The 16,270-nt window shown below is 41.9% G+C and overlaps 1 long non-coding RNA gene, 1 other non-coding gene and 1 pseudogene across 2 annotated transcripts in view; 2 read left to right on the forward strand and 1 right to left on the reverse strand.

The window, feature by feature from the left end:
• Positions 1-1,079: 1,079 nt before the first annotated feature.
• Positions 1,080-16,270, reverse strand: part of LOC129403697 (uncharacterized) — a 36,615-nt gene continuing 21,424 nt past the window's right edge. The window contains exons 3-4 of the long non-coding RNA XR_008629394.1: positions 1,521-1,701; positions 1,080-1,422 (exon numbers count right to left, since the gene is read on the reverse strand). This is a non-coding gene — a long non-coding RNA (uncharacterized LOC129403697). The remainder of the gene's footprint in view (positions 1,423-1,520; positions 1,702-16,270) is intronic.
• Positions 9,011-9,151, forward strand: LOC129404051 (small nucleolar RNA SNORA48; annotated as a pseudogene).
• Positions 15,216-15,348, forward strand: LOC129404007 (small nucleolar RNA SNORA41). The gene has a single exon (XR_008629618.1). It is a non-coding gene; the product is annotated as a small nucleolar RNA SNORA41 (small nucleolar RNA).

The raw sequence follows: 16,270 nt of genomic DNA on the forward strand, positions 1-16,270 counted from the left end.
ACTTTGTAACTTTCCACATGGTGATTTAATAAAAAGTTTAAAAAAAAAAGAAATGCTTACGATCCCTTGAGCACAGTTAGAAGCATTCTTGAGCACAGACCCAGCAGTAAGTCCTGATACCACTGGATGTGGCCTCAAGCAAAGACAAAAACAAAAAATGCCCAAACTATTTTTGGTGGGGGGTGGGATTCCAAGTCTTTCAGTCTCATCAGGTTACATTGCCCACAAACAATATTTGTCAAAATGATTTTCCTTTGTTTCAGTATTGGGTCTGAAGCAAAGTCTTTCTCATAATTCTCAGCAATGTCACCTGCTACAAGTGTCTGGAAGATGGCGACAATCAGTATCATAGTCAAAACACCACCCACCCAAAACAGAAGAAAGAGGATGAAAAATGTGGCAGCAGTACTGGACTGGAGCAATAGTATAATGGATAGGGTATTTTCCTGACCCAGGATCTATCCCTGGCACCACATATAGTCCCCTGAGCCCTCCCAGGAGTAATCCCTGAGTGCAGAGCCAGGAATACATCCTGAACACTGCTGGGTATGTATGCCCAAACAAAACTAAATTTAAAAGTAACAGTGGCATACTGTACATGGTTGGTGCTCAATAAATGATTTTCAAATTTTAAAAAATGTTTGAAAGAACATATCCATAATTGTAATCTGTGTTTATTTTCAGCTGGTCACTAGAATTTAAGGAGAGCAGTAACTTTCTTGATTTCCTATACTTACTTTGATAGTGTTTAAATATTTCACAATGGATAGATAATATCTCTATTACTATAGTTTAAGAACTTTGAAAGGGGACCAAAGGTCTGAAACATTTCTGGCTGATGTTTCTACTACTACTAGTAAGTCTTTGTGTATATTTTCTGTGTGCTAAGCGTTTTGTAACTGTTTAACATAGCATTCCGTAAGTGAGGTACAATGATCTTTTCTTTTTTTTTTATTGATCAGATACCTGAGACTCATCAGGTTACATAGTTTGCCCAAGGTGACATGCACAAAATGTCAGAGCAAAAGTTTTACTGGATTGCTTGAGAATCTTTTTATAATCTTCACATTATGCCCAAATAACCATATTGGTAGGGGAAAGGGAAAAATATTCCCCTAAATCTAAGAGTCAGACCCAAAGAAGGAATCACAATTCTTCAAAATCTTGAATTTTACACTGAACTTCATCATAAGGTATCTTGTCTCATAATGCATGTATACTTGGTTAAAAATAAAAGAATAGAAAATTATTTTCTATCAAGTCAAACAAATGCTTCAGGAACATTCCTCATGACTCTTGCGGGGCTTCATGAGTCCTGAACTGCGTATATTCAGAGACGTGCTTGAGGAAAATAAAATCCGTTCTCCATTGTCTTTGGAATTCTCTGGTACATCAAGTAGATCTGAATGTTTTCCTAAGATCCTGGAGAAAAGCAAACATTAGTTACCTCTGCTCTCTATCCTGGTTTCAGTTCAGAGGATAACTTCTTCATCTTAAGAAAAGCATACCAAATGACCTACCCTGTGACAGCTGACAGATAGGCCTGCTGACCCAAAGGTGACATTTCTCCAGCTGGCCCCAGTTGCTCTGATTTGGTCAACTCCTACTCACAGCACACAAGTCACTTTCTAGGATTTCACAAACAATACCAGCTTCAATGACACCGTTCAATTCAACATATGGTCAATATATGCATAGGACCTGCAAAAGATTATCAACAAAAAGAAAATGGAAATAAGTAGTGATGATGGTTGCATGACCTTGTGAATGTAATTAAAGTCACGGAGTCGTATACTTTAAAAATACCTATGGGGACAGAGATAATGCAGGGGTTAAGGCACTCGCCTTGCATTCAGCCAACCCCAGTTCAATTGCTGGCACTTTTGTAGTCCCCCTAAGTGTTGGGGAGTGACCACTGAACACTGAGCTGAGAGTTGTCCCTAAGCTTTATCAGAGGGGACCAAAAGCCCTACCCAACAGCCCAAAAATAGATATACAGGTTAATTTCATGCTATATATTAACCACATCTTTCCCCCCTCATTGGGTGCCACTTTCCTTCCTGCCTTTTCTTCCCAAATATACTGACCTTCTTATGTTCAACATATGAAGATACTCTTCATGACAAGGCCTTTCCTTTCATGGGATTTTTTTTCCCTTTGAAGAAAAAGCCTTTCCATTTCACTCTACTCTTGGCTTAATCCTTGACTCATATCACTTCCTCAGAGAAGCCCCAGTGTGGATCAGATTCCATGATATATATATGTACATATATATACACACATACATACATGTAGATAGATAGATAGATAGATAGATAGATAGATAGATAGATAGATAGATAGATAGATAGATAGATAGATAGATAAATAGATAGATAGTCACAGATTGCTCCAGTCCCTCAACATAGAATTATTTTTTTGCTTTTTTGGGTCACACCTGGCAATGCACAGGGGTTACTCCTGATTCTGCACACAGGAATCACTCCTGGCAGTTCTCAGAGGACCATATGGGATGCTGGGAATTGAACCCAGGTTGGCCGTGTGCAAGGCAAATGCCCTACCTGCTGTACTATTGCTCCAGCCCCATAACATAGGAATTTTGAGAGGACACAAGACAATGTAAGCAGCCCAAATACTAAAAGCTATAATCCTTCCTGCAAAGAGTGAATAAAAACAAATACTGAGTGCCTATTACGTTCTTGAAATGATCACCTAATCCTCAAGAAAACACTTGGAATAGGGGTTCATTGTTAGACCATTGGTGAGAGCAGGCAGCTGGAGTTTAGGGAGCCTAATGCCTTCCTCAATGTTCAGAACATAGGAGAGTGAGAACTTGGCCCAAACTTCAGCTTTAAAATAGGGTCCTTCCAAACATGATGACCTCTCGGTGTCTGTGTTGCAAACTATAATGCCCAAAAGTAGAGAGAGAGTATGGGGAATATTGTCTGCCATGGAGGCAGGGGGAGGGTGGGAAAGGGGGGTATATCCGGGATATTGGTGGTGGGGAATGTGCATTGGTGGAGGGATGGGTGTTTGATCATTTTGAGATTGTAGCCCAAACATGAAAGCTTATAACTATCTCACGGTGATTCAATAAAATTTAAAAAAAATTTTAAAAATAAAATAAAATAGGGTCCTTAGACATAACTCAAGTCTGTCTCAGGACTAGGCAGCTAGGTGGTAAATTCTCTGTTTCCTAGCCTGGAGTCCCAGGTCAGCTCCAAGTCCTCCCATGCACCTTCAGCAATGTAGGCCAGCTCAGCCTAAATCAGCCGACATCATTCATCAGAATTAAATCACCAGCCTGTTGAGAAAGAATAGAAGGAAAAGGACTTAAAAAAAAACCTCATAAGTCTGCCTTCATGCCTATTAGGGTGTCAAGTATTTAAAAAACCTAAATTAACCAGAAATAACAAGTATTGGCAAGGATATGGAGAAATTAGGACCGTCATGTATTGGAATGCAAATATAGCCTTGGTGAAAAACAATATGACAAATCCCCCTCAAAAAATTAAGTGTAGATTACCACAGAATCCAGCAATTACACTTCTGGGCAAATACTCAAAAAGAGTAAAAGTGGGACTGAGACATTTTTGGGTACCTGTATTTATAACAATATTATTTAAAATAGTCAAAAGGGATTATAGTCAGGTATTCTTTGAAAGAGGAATATGTAAACAAAACACGTCTATGTGTCTATTCTTTAGAAGGAAGGAAAATTTGACATATGCTGTAGTAAAAAGCAAGGTCCGTGTGAATGAATCTTGAAGCTACTATGCTAAGTGAAATAAACCAAACAGGAAAGAACAAATGTACACATGTTAGATGATTACTCTTTTGTAAGAGTCCTAGTGCAGTTAAGTTCATGGAAACAGAAAAGACTACAGAGAGAGGCATAAATTAGTGTTTAATGGACAAAAATACATCTGGAGAATGTGAAAATACCCCAGAGATAGATAAGGTGATGGTTGTACAGTAATGTGTAGGTACTTAATACCACTGAACTGGAAACAATATAGTTAAGGTGGTAAGTTTTGTTATATATATTCTAGCACATACCACATACAATCAGTTTCCCAGTGGGATTCTGACTAGGAAGAGAAGGCAAGGAAGAGGAAGTACGTCCAGGGATTCTTTCAGTCCTCCACTGGCAATCTGTCTCCAGTGAGATGGGGTGGGAAGAAGGGCCAGTTCTCTAAAACAGGTGCTGTGAATCTGTCCTGGTCTCTGGATTCTCTCCCAGCACAGAGTCCGGGCCTTATAGCTCTCCCACCTCCAGCTGACACACTGCTGGGTCTAGTGGGATGTCCAATGGCAGGATAATTAACTGAAAGAAGCTTGCCCTGGGCCAGAAAGATAGTACAGTGTGTAGTGTGATATTGCCTTGCAAGCAGTGAACCCGGTTCTATCCCTGGCACTCCATATGGTCCCCCTGAGCCCTACCAGGAGTGATCCCTGAATGTAGAGCAAGGAGTAAGCCCTGAGCACTGCCAAATGTAACACCTTACCCCACCCCAAAGAGTCACACCCAGGGCCTTTCCTTCCTCTACACACCCAGCCTCTGGTGTTAAGAGTGACGAACTACCACTTGTGAAGGGATGGGTGTTGGAACATTACATGACTGAAATCCAATCATAAACAACTTTGTAAATGTGTTTATCACTATGATTCAATTAAATTTTAATTAGATAAATAAATAAGGACCACACACACAAAATAAAATAAAAAAATAAAAAGCCTTCCATGACAAAAAAAAAGAGTGATGCACTACCTAGTAAATCCATTTTCTCAGGAAAGTCCTCTGATGTGGCCCCACCCCAGACTGTCAGAGGTGAAGGGATGCATGTAGGGGAGCATTTCTGTCCTTAGTCATGGGCCTGTGAGGGTGAGGTGCACCATACTTGTTCTGTGCCAGACAAAAATGTGGCCCAACCAGGATAAGACCAGGAAACAGGGATTCACTTGACATCACCTAAGGAAGAGAGATCAAGGTGGGGCTAGTCCAGTGTTCTAGTCATCCGAGGAATTTTTTTTTCAGTTGAGCACATACCCAGAGATGCTAAGGGTTACTCTTACTCCTGGCTCTGTGCTCAGAGACCATTCCTGGCGGGCCCAGGGGACCATAATGGGGTGACAGTGATTGAACCTTGGTCCACTGTGTGCAAGGCAAGTGCTTTGCCCACCATACTATCTCTCTGACCTTGGGAATCATTTTTAATTCCATTAAAATTTTTAGTTCACCAATGCAGGTTCTTTTAAAGCTAATAAGTCAAATCAAAGGAATAGTATTTAAGGAAAAAACAATAACTCTCTGCTTCCTCAGGTCCAGCACCACGAATCCAACCACCATAACTCCATTTTAGGGGTTTCTTTCTTTCTTCCTTCCTTTCTTTTTTTTTTTTTTTTTTGCTTTTTAGGTCATACCCAGCTATGCTCAGGGGTTACTCCTGGCTCTGCACTCAGGAATTACTCCTGACGGTGCTTGGAGGACCATATGGAATGCTGGGAATTGAACCCGGGTTGGCCGCGTGCAAGGCAAATGCCCTACCTGCTGTGCTATCACTCCAGTCCCATTTTAGGAGTTTCTTCAGATTTTCACTACCCATATCTAATAACAAGATGATACTGGTACATTTATTTACTTTGTTTGGGGGCAATACTGATGTGTTCAGGCTTTGGCTCTGAGGGGCACACCCAGTGCTACTCAAGGATCCTGGCTCTACACTCAGGGATCACTCCTGGCGGGGGCAGGGGGCAGGGGGAACTCTAGGGCTTGAATCTGGATTGGCTGTGCCTGCTGTACTGTCTCTCCAACCCCAACATACTGGTATTTCTGTATATATATATATATATATATATATATATACATATATATATATACATACTTTTTTTTCAGTGCTGGAGATGGTATCCATACACGCAAAGCAAATGCTCTTTCACTGAGCCACATCCCGGCTGATATTTCTTTAAAGTTCATTTGCAGATATTACCTGTGGACTTTCTACTAGAGATTTGAGTGTTTAACTTTTACTTCACCTCTTCACAATTTTGTTCAGAGTTGAACTTCATGTCTTCATTGTTATGACTATGTAAATATTGATGGCAACAGACTCGAGAATATTTCCCTTTTGTTTTCCCTGGGGTTAATATCCTTTTTCATTAGAATATGTGTCTTCCAATACCCTCCAAGTTCAAAGCAAACCCATTTCAATCTAGCTTTCTGCACATCCAGACTGGTCAGGTAACTCCTCAATTCTTTCTTTGGGTGGCTGGGAGTGGGTCATACCTAATGATTTGGAGGGCTACTTTCTTCTTTGGGCTTCTACAGCCAGCAGGGCTCAAGAAACCATGCAGAGCTGGGATCAAATGTGATTCTCCTACATGGAGAGTTTATGCTCCACCTTAAGTGAGCATTGCTACTCAGTTCCAGCCACTGGGAGGGCCAGAACAATAGTTCAGTGGATAGTGCTTTTGTCTTACACAGGGCTGACCTGGGTTTGATTCCTGGCACCCTATATTGTTTCCTAAGCACCTCCAGGAGTAATTCCTGAATGCAGAGCCAGGAGTAAGCACTGAGTACCACTGGGTGTGGCCCCAAAACAAAACAACAACAACACAGAAAGAAAGAGAGAGAGAGGGAGGAAGGGAGGAAGGGAGGGAGGGAGGAAAGAAATGGTAGCGATTAAGGCATTGAAGATAACAGTGAGACAAAGTTGTCCCATATGGAAGTCATCAGTCACATGCATCTATTTAAATTTAAGGGGACTGGGATAGCTCAGTGGTGGGTTATTGCCTATAGCCACTGGGTTGCAGGTTCAAACTCTGATTTTTAGAACAAGTGGGATCCAGATGGCCTTGCCATTTGTTCTGTTTTGTTTGGATTTTGGGTTTGGGTCACACCCGGCGATGCTCAGGGGTTCCTCCTGGCTCTGCCCTCAGGAATTATTCTTGGCAGTGCTCGGGGGACCATGTGGGATGCCAGGGATCAAACCCAGGTCAGCAGCATGCAAGGCAAACACCCTACCCACTACTCTATCTCTCTGGCTTCAGCGTTGCATTTGTGATCCCTGGAACCACAACAAAGTGTGTGACTTCCAGAACACTGTAAACAGAAGCCTGTGAACATCACAACCAAGAGTGTGACTCCCCCAGAAGATCTCCACCAGTGTGTGACCAACTGTAAAACCTCTAGTCATCCAAACAACAGAGGAAAAAAGTGAAAAATTCGGGGTCACACCCAGTGGTGCTCAGGGGTTACTTCTTGTTTGGGGCCCGGCATCATTCCTGATGGTGTTCTCAGGTCCAAACCTTTTGCATGAAAAGCATGTGATTATCTCCCAGTCTGAAATTTTTACTTTTTCTTTTTGGGTCACACCTAGCAATGCACAGGGGTTACTCCTGGCTTTGCACTCAGGAATTACTCCTGGCGGTGCTCGGGGACCATGGGATGCTGGGAATCAAACCCGGGTCGGCCGCATGCAAGGCAAACGCCCCATCTGCTGTGCTATCACTCCAGCCCCTAAAATATTTTTTTTTAAGTTTTTAAATCACATCTGGCAGTGCTCAGGGTTTACTCTTGGCTCTGCACTCAGGGATCACTCCTGGTGGTGCTTGGGGGACCAGATGGGATGCCAGGAATTGGTTGACCTCATGCTCTGGGCCCTGAAAAAATAAATTATTTGAAATGGTATCAAGGGTGAAAGGGCCAGCTCAAATGGTTGAGTACCTGCCTAGTATATACAAGGACCTAAATTTGGTCCCTAACACTGCACAATGTATTGCCCCCCAACCACAACATTGGAAGGTAAGTCATGAATTGTTAGCATAGAAAAGAAAAACATATCCATGGTGGGAGAAAAATGCTTATTGAGCCGCACTGGTCTCACAGAAGCCAAAACTGGCGATGCACAAACCAAATTTAGCTCATAGCAGTAAAGCATGATGAGTAAGAGCCCAGCCTCTAGAGCCAGAAGCCTGCTTATTACAGGACTGTGGACAACTTAATCATTGTGCCTCAGTTTCCTGATCTGTAAGAAGAGATAATGATAGTAACTATCTTATATGTTGCTATAAAGAACAAAATACTTGATACCTACAAATTATATAATAATAAGTAATGTTAGTAATTTTATAAAACACTTAGAAAAATACTCAAAATATAATAAGTACTTAACATTTTGATTTGCCTGTTAGTGGCTAACAAGTGAAATTAATAATTTTAAAATAAAATATTAGTTTTCTGGGTTTTTTTGTTTTTCTTTTACAAGGCCTGGAAATTCTTGGCTCACATTTCTGCAATGCTCCAACTGGATTTCTTGTTTGTTTGTTTTTGGGCCACACCAGGTGGTGCTCAGGGGTTATTCCTGGTACTGCACTCAGGAATTACTCCTGGTGATGCACAGGGGACCTTATGGCTGGGGAGTGAACCCAGGTCAGCTGTGTGAAGCCTGGCCCTCCAACTGGCTAGAATTGAGTAGCAATGCCCAGTTAAGGTGGCGTATAAATTCTCCGTGCTCTCAAACTGCCCTAGAGTTGTTGCACCAGCCGCTCTCATAGGTATCTTTCTCTAATCTGCACAAAAGCATAGTGGAGACTCGGAGGGATCCATATAAAGCATCAAGAAATGTTCCCCAGCCTTTTTATCTCCCATGCAATGCTCAAGTGACCCCAAGTCAATCCTGGCAATACTCAGCCTGGTTTTAAGGGCTGGGCAATGTGCTGCTTTTTGAGCTAGGTATGCTGGGGCCACCAAAGGCAGAGCCACTGGAGAATAGGGAACAACACAGTATCAGGGAATAATCTTGGGGCCCCCATACACAAGGCATGCACTCCTGATTTGATCTTCTCAATTCCATTAAGAAAAGCCTTTAGGACAAGTGAGTTTACAATGTTGGTGTGGGTAGATTGAGGAGAGACACTCTGGTGGAGGGCGTGGTGTTGGAAAATTGTATGCACAAAACTCTGATTGTATTGTAAATCACAATGCCTAAAATTAAAAAATTTAAAAAGATACCCCTAGCAATGGGCAAAGAGTCACCTCATTGGTGTGTTGCTCTTATATCAGTCAGGGGCAAAGCAGATGGTCCTTTGTTCATTCTAGCCTAATGGGCTGGCTTGATCGCCAGAGCTATTTCATACTTGGGGGACATGCATTGTCACACTGTCATCCCGTTGTTCATCGATTTGCTCGAGTGGGCACCAGTAACGTCTCCACTTTGAGACTTGTTGCTACTGTTTTTGGCATATGAATACGCCACGGGCAGCTTGCTAGGCTCTGCCGTGCGACTTGGGGGACATAATTTTTAAAATAAAAAAGGAAAAGGAAAAAGGGAAAGAAGAGTCCTTAGAAAGTAGAATAGCACTAGATCAGTGCAACCTAGTGAAATTTTGAGCTGTAAACCAGACTGTAGATTATTGTGATTCTAATTTTCAGTGAAGTCTGTTTTACGGAGTTTGGGCCAGTCGTATTTGGTGAAATGAAGGAATGAGAAAATCCAGCAATAATCAAAAGTGGAGGAAACAATAAAGACTAAGTATTTGGAGCATCCAGGAAAATAAGCCCTGCTTACAATCTCTTAGGAGTTTTTGTAAGGGTGGATACCAACATACAGAGACTTGTGACTGAAGTCGTTCTACTGGAAAAATTAGTAGAGCATGACATGACCCTCTAAGGCTACAGTTGGAGGCAATCTCCAGAGACACATCTGGGTCATAGATTCACAGAGCAGGAGCAGAGAATCAGATTATTTGCAGTGTTGTGGTTTCCTTTTATTTACTTACTTCTGTAGTTTTTGTTTGGAACATGCCTATAATGTTCAAAGGACTCTCCGGCTCTGTTCCTGATAGTATTCATAGGACCTTATGTGGTACCAGGGATAAAACCAGGATTGACTGTGTGCAACCCCTGTATATAGCTCCAGCACTTATTTATTCATTTATTTATTTTACCAAACCCTGCGGTGCTCAGGGACCCTAAGTAGTGCCAGGATTCAAAACATTATCAAACCAGGATTCAAACTTGCATGCAAAGCAAGTGCCTTAACTCTTGTACTATTTTTCTCACCTGTTGTGTTTGTTTTTTTAATGTGTTGTGAACATCGTTTCATATCATTGTTCTTTGACATCAGTGATTTTTCAAGGAGAGGAGAGGTTAAGACAGAATCAAACGGTGCAGGTGGTTCTTTAAGCCACACAAGTGTTATCAGTCAGATACTATGTGAGGGAATAATATTATTTTCAGCATTTTAAACAGAATGTATCTCCAGCATCCTATGTGATACCTTGAGCACTGCCAGGAATAATTCCTGAGTGCAGAGTCAGATTTAACTCCTGAACATCACCAGGTTTAAAAAAAGAAAAAAGAAATGAGAAACAATGTATTTAATACAAAAATTAGGTGATGATCAAATCCCTGGGCAGGAGGAATGTGATCAAAACTTGCTTTCAACAGGTTGGAGCTTATACAAAGCATATACAAAGTATGTATGTATATAAATATATACATATATATACAAAGCATATACAAAGTATGTATATAAAAAGTATGTATGATCCCTGGTACCACATGATCTCTAGAGCACTGCCAGGAGTGACCCCAGAGCACAGAGCTCAGAGTAGCTTGCAAGCACTGAGTGGTGTGGGCCAAAAAAAAATGCACACACACATACATGACAAAAAGACAGAGTAAGTAGGCTATGGGGGCAGAGTGAGAAGGAGGACTGGCAGGCGCACAGAAAACTGGAACACTGGTGGTTGGAAATGGACACTGGTGAAGGGATGGGTGATGGAACTTTATATGATGGGGACTCAATCATGAACAACTTTGTAGCTATATATCTCAGAGTGATCCAATTAAAAATAATAAGAAAAAATTTAAAGTTCTTTTCTTTTTTTTGCTGGGGGGGAGGTTGGTTTTTCCCACACCCAGGGGTGCTTAGAGATTACTCCTGGTTCTGCAGTTAAGAATCACTCCTGTGGTGTTCAGAGGACAAGCCAGGAATTGAACCTGAGTTGGTCTTGTGTAAGAAGAGCAAACTCTCTACCCACTGTACTATCTCTCTGACCGCTGTTTAGAAGGTTCTTAACAACTCTGTGTGCCTTGGGAAAAAAAAAAACATTTTCCATAGTGTTCAGTCTATTTGATGGAGGGTCTGGACAGTTTATTATGTGACTGAGGCCAGCGTTGGCTTCAAATCTAAACAGTTAAGTGACCCTTGGTAGTCTCTCTGGGCTTCAGTTTCAGAATATTTGTTTTCTAATTTTTATGATTCAGAGTTACATATTGGGCTGGAGTGATAGCACAGCAGGTAGGGTGTTTGCCTTGCATGCAGCCAACCCGGGTTCAAATTCTCTGCCCCTCTTAGAGAGTCCGGCAAGCTACTGAGAGTATTCTGCCTGCACAGAAGAGCCTGGCAAGCTACCCATGGCGTATTCGATATGCCAAAAACAGTAACAACAAGTCTCACAACAGAGACGTTATTGGTGCCCGCTCGAGCAAATCGATGAGCAACGGGATGACAGTGATACAGTGATACAGTTATATATTAGGTGGGTGATGATAGAAGGGCACTATGACACAGCAGATAAGACAATTTAGAAATTCTGCATTCATGAAGACCATAAATGATATTATATTAAAGAATTTAATATTCAACATTATATTATTATTTATTATACATTTATATTTATTCATTTATTATATGTATATATTATATTGATATAATATGATATTATATTAAATAATTTAATATTCAATATTATATTAAAGAATTTAATATTCAAGTTGAGTCAAAGCCCAGAGTCTCCTGACTCTTACAGTGTCCTTAGGCATGTCGCTTGCTCTCTCTGAGCTGTAAAGGAAGAGGCCTGGAGCAGGTGATGTGTAATAGCTTTCCCAGCTTTGAGATTCAACTGAAGCCCATGTTCTAAAGTCACTAAGAAGGTGCCAACTGATATTTTTTCTAGGGAAATATATCAGAAAAAGTAAATAAATAAATGCCCTCCAATGGAGCAGCACTTGAGAGGTTTCCTGCCTTCACAGGAACCATCCCTGCCATTCACTGTGTCCCCTGTCCCACTCTCAGGCAGTGGTTTAAGAGCCTGGGCTGCCACGTGAGGCCGGACAGGCTCCAGGAGCCGAACCTTGACTTCTGCTGACTTCTCAGCAAGCTGGAGGCCAAGGGTTGGATGGAGGCTGGACTTTTTCAGTAGCTTATCAGGACACTACTGGCCCTGCCCAGGTGACGATTTGGCAGTGGACTTTGTTTGATCTATCAAATGCTCCAGAAATGCCACTCTGGCTGGTCTCTTGTCCATGCTAAGTGCTCATTGAGGGACTTGGAACCATCAAGGTTAGTAGAAGGGCAGACAGACTGCTTCACAGAGGAGTCACAAGGGGCAAATCCTTATTATTATTATTATTATTATTATTATTATTATTATTATTATTATTTTTGGAGGGGAGGGATCCGAGGGAGGAGGATCTCCCAGACGGTGCTCAGGTAAGAGGGAAGGGGGTGGGGCCTCTGGGAGATTCTCCATCAACCGCCAAACTAACATTGGTTCAGCGGTTGGTAGGTTTAGCGGTTGGTTCAGCGTTAGGTTGGTTCAGAGATTGGTTCTGCATGAGGGCTTGAGGTTGCAGTGCTGCCCAGGGACTTCACCAGGCCACCGGATGGGCTGTGTGCAAGGCATGCGCCTGACTCCTGTGCTGTTTCTGGACCCAAGCCCAATATTCACTTCTGAAAAGAACACTGGGCAAGGAAGCCTGGTGGGAAAGGAATATGGATTTGTGCAAGGAAGCAATGATGGGAGGAGAGTGGGGAAATTCAGAAATCTGGGTAAGACTCCAAGGAGATCAGTTCTGGAGTGAATGAAAAAAGGCATGGACCCAAGAAATCTATTCCAGGACAGGCACATCTTTATGTAAATAGCAGCTTAAAGCATATGAAATTACATTCCAAATGATCTAACAACACGTGCTAATCTCAGTGCCCCTCCCCCCGTTTACAAAGACATGGTACATGGCTCTGTGATTAAGGCACAAGCCGTGCCCCATGAGGCCCTGGCCTCAACCATCACACACATGCAATATAAGGTAAAAAAAAAAAAGAAAAGGAACAAAAACAGACACCATGGAAACTAAGAGAAGAGAAAGCATCCATAGTCCCACCACCTGCTGATCATTACTAATAATATGTAGGTGTTTCCTTCTGGTCTGTTATTTTCACACATATTTACTAAAAAATCTCTTTTAGGTGATGAGGATCAGACAGAGCATCCTCCAGGTGGGGCGTGTGCTCTGCCCTTGAGCTCTATGTCCAGCCCCTACAAGATTACTTTGAAGGGCTAAAAATATTCAGATGAGTCTTTCTAATTAGTCTGTCACTGAGTGCTGTCATAATTTTTTCTTCTAAGTCAGTTTGGATTATTCTCACTAAAAGGACAAAATCACATGATGGATATAGTACTTTAATTTAACAATTCTTTATTGCTAGTTTTTTTTGGGGGGGAGGGTAAAGGGCTTTCCAAGCAGTGCTAGGGAGTTCAGGGCCCACTTTCAGCCATATTCAACCATGTTTCAATGCTCAGACCTGGTGAGACTATTCTGCCTGGACCAAACAGTGTTGAAGGTCATCAGGGCTATACCTAACATTGTGCAGGGGACCGAAGGCTGCAGGGCATTGAATTTGGGGCCTCATGCATGCAAAGCATGTGCTTCAGTCCTTGGAGTTATCTCCCTGGCCTGTCTGTAGATGTTTAAATCATGCCTATCTTCAACTATTATAATCATGCTTCTTTGTACCTCCTGGTGTATACATCCTTGCACATCCAATTATATCTTTCAGATTCTTCCCAAGAGAGAAGGAACTACAAGGTCAATGTTTGTTATACATATTGACAAATTTCCCTGATGAAAGAAAGGTACCAATTTGTATTCTACCACTGGTAGGCATCTGATCCTTGATAACTGTTAACAGCTCTGAAACTTTTTTGTGTTAAAACCATGGCTATACGGGCCAGAGCAATAGTACAGTAGGTAGGGTGCTTGCCTTGCACACAGCTGACCTGGGTTCAACCCCCAGTACCCTGTGTGGTTTCCCAAGCAAAGAGACAGAGTAATTCTTGAGTACACTGGGTGAGGCCCCAAACAAACAAACAACAACAAAAAAACCCCAAAAGACAACCCAAACAACAAACAAAAACCCATGGCAATATATCCTTGTGTGTGTGTTGGGGAGGGGAGGGGAGTCACACCTAGTGGTAATCACAGCCTACTCACTGTATCATCACTCCAGCCCTCAAGCTCTTTTTTTTAAACCTCGAAATTATACAGGCTTTGGGTCAGCTCAATGATCTAAAACATGTGTGTTGCATGCAGGAGGCCCTGGTTTAATCCCTAGCACCACACGCTCCCGGAGGAGCTCCAAACAAACAAAAAGTTATACAAAATTATAAATTTTATTAAATACTTAAAAGGTTTTATCCTCTTGTTCAGTAATTCTCCTCTGGGAAAAGATATTTTTTTAAAATGTCCAAACTACACACACATATGCTAATAGAAAAACAAATGATAGAGAATACAGGGGCTGTAGCGATAGCACAGCGGTAGGGCGTTCACCTTTCATGCGGCCGACCCATGTTCGATTCCTCCACCCCTCTCGGAGAGCCCGGCAAGCTACCAAGAGTATCGAGCCCTCACGGCAGAGCCTGGCAAGCTACCCGTGGCATATTGGATGTGCCAATCACAGTAACAAATAAGTCTCACAATCGAGAGACGTTACTGGTGCCCACTCAAACAAATTGATGAGCAATGGGATGACAGTGACAGTGACAGAGAATACAGATTGTGGGGAGGGCAGGGAGGAGGCTAGTTAAACCAGTTACTTTGGACGACCATCATTGCCCATGTGAACTGGAAAATACTCTCAGTTGTGTCAAGACCTTCTCCCCATCTTTGCTCACTATTCGTGGAGACACAGGCAGTTCCTTCTGGTTCCTTGAATGGTTCCAAAGTTGTTTGAGGGGTGGGACAACATCTGCTTATACCACTCACCTTCAAGTCTTGGCTCGTACATGGTTGATTGCCCCACCCTGTCTGACAAAGGTTGCTGCTGACATGTGCCAAAATATTTCTATAGCATTATCATAATAATCATTTAAGATATGTTCTTTCACTTTCTCAATACCCCTTTTTTGATAAGAAAAAAATAACATACCATAGCTACTGGTTTGCAACTGCTCTTAAGGCGGCTGCTGTGACATTCCTCTGTGGGAAAGAAATTGTTGCCTAATCAAACACTTCTTTCGTGGCAAAACAGAAAGTAGCCATATATGTGTATGACAAACAGGAGCAAAAACCAAAACAATACAAAACAGTTTAATAAGGATAATGTATTTCTCCTGTATACATGGAAAAAGACAAGTAAAACAAAGTGAGTTGCCCAAATAACCTGTATCAAAATACCCTCCTTTGGCCACTTAGTGCCTATATTGCAAACCATAACACCCAAAAGAAGAGAGAAAGAGGGAATGTGCCTGCCACAGAGGCAGGGGGTGGGAAGAGGTGTGGTGGTCTCCCAGAGGGACTCTGGGAACACTGGTGGTGGAGAATGGGCACTGGTGGAGGGATGGGTACTTGAACATTGTATGAATGAAACGTAATCATGAAAGTTTGTAAGTCTGTAACTGTATCTCATGGTGATTAATTAAAATAAAATAAATTTAAAATAACCCCCTTTATTTTTTCTTTTTTAGTTTTTGGATTTTGAGCCACACTCCATGGTGCTCAGGTCTTAATCCTGGTTCTGTGTTCAGGGATCACTCCTGGCAGTGATCAGGTACCATATGTGGTATGCGGGATCAAACCAGGGTTTCAGCTGAAGCAGCCCTATGCAAGGCAAGTGACTCACCTCCTGTACTCTCTCCTGCTTCTCAAAATTCCTTTTTAATTTAAGACTTCCAGTCCTCTTTTTGAACCTAGGGAATTTGCTAATATCAAATCATAGAAGAAAGTGCACAAAAATCTCTGATTTTGAACCTAGAAACTCCTAATACTTTAGTCTTACAATAGAGCAAGAAAACAATGAAACTAAAAGTGAAAAGGCATATCTACGTTACTACAGAAGATCTTTTTTCTTTGCAAATTTATTTAATTTTCTTTTGATTTTTGAGCCACACCAGCAGTGTTTAGGACTTCCTCCCTATGTTGTGCCGAGAGATAATTTCTTGTGGGACTTGGGGGACCATACAGGGTGCTGGGATTGAACCT

This window comes from Sorex araneus, chromosome 3 (assembly GCF_027595985.1).
Source record: "Sorex araneus isolate mSorAra2 chromosome 3, mSorAra2.pri, whole genome shotgun sequence".
NCBI classification, from domain to species: domain Eukaryota; kingdom Metazoa; phylum Chordata; class Mammalia; order Eulipotyphla; family Soricidae; genus Sorex; species Sorex araneus.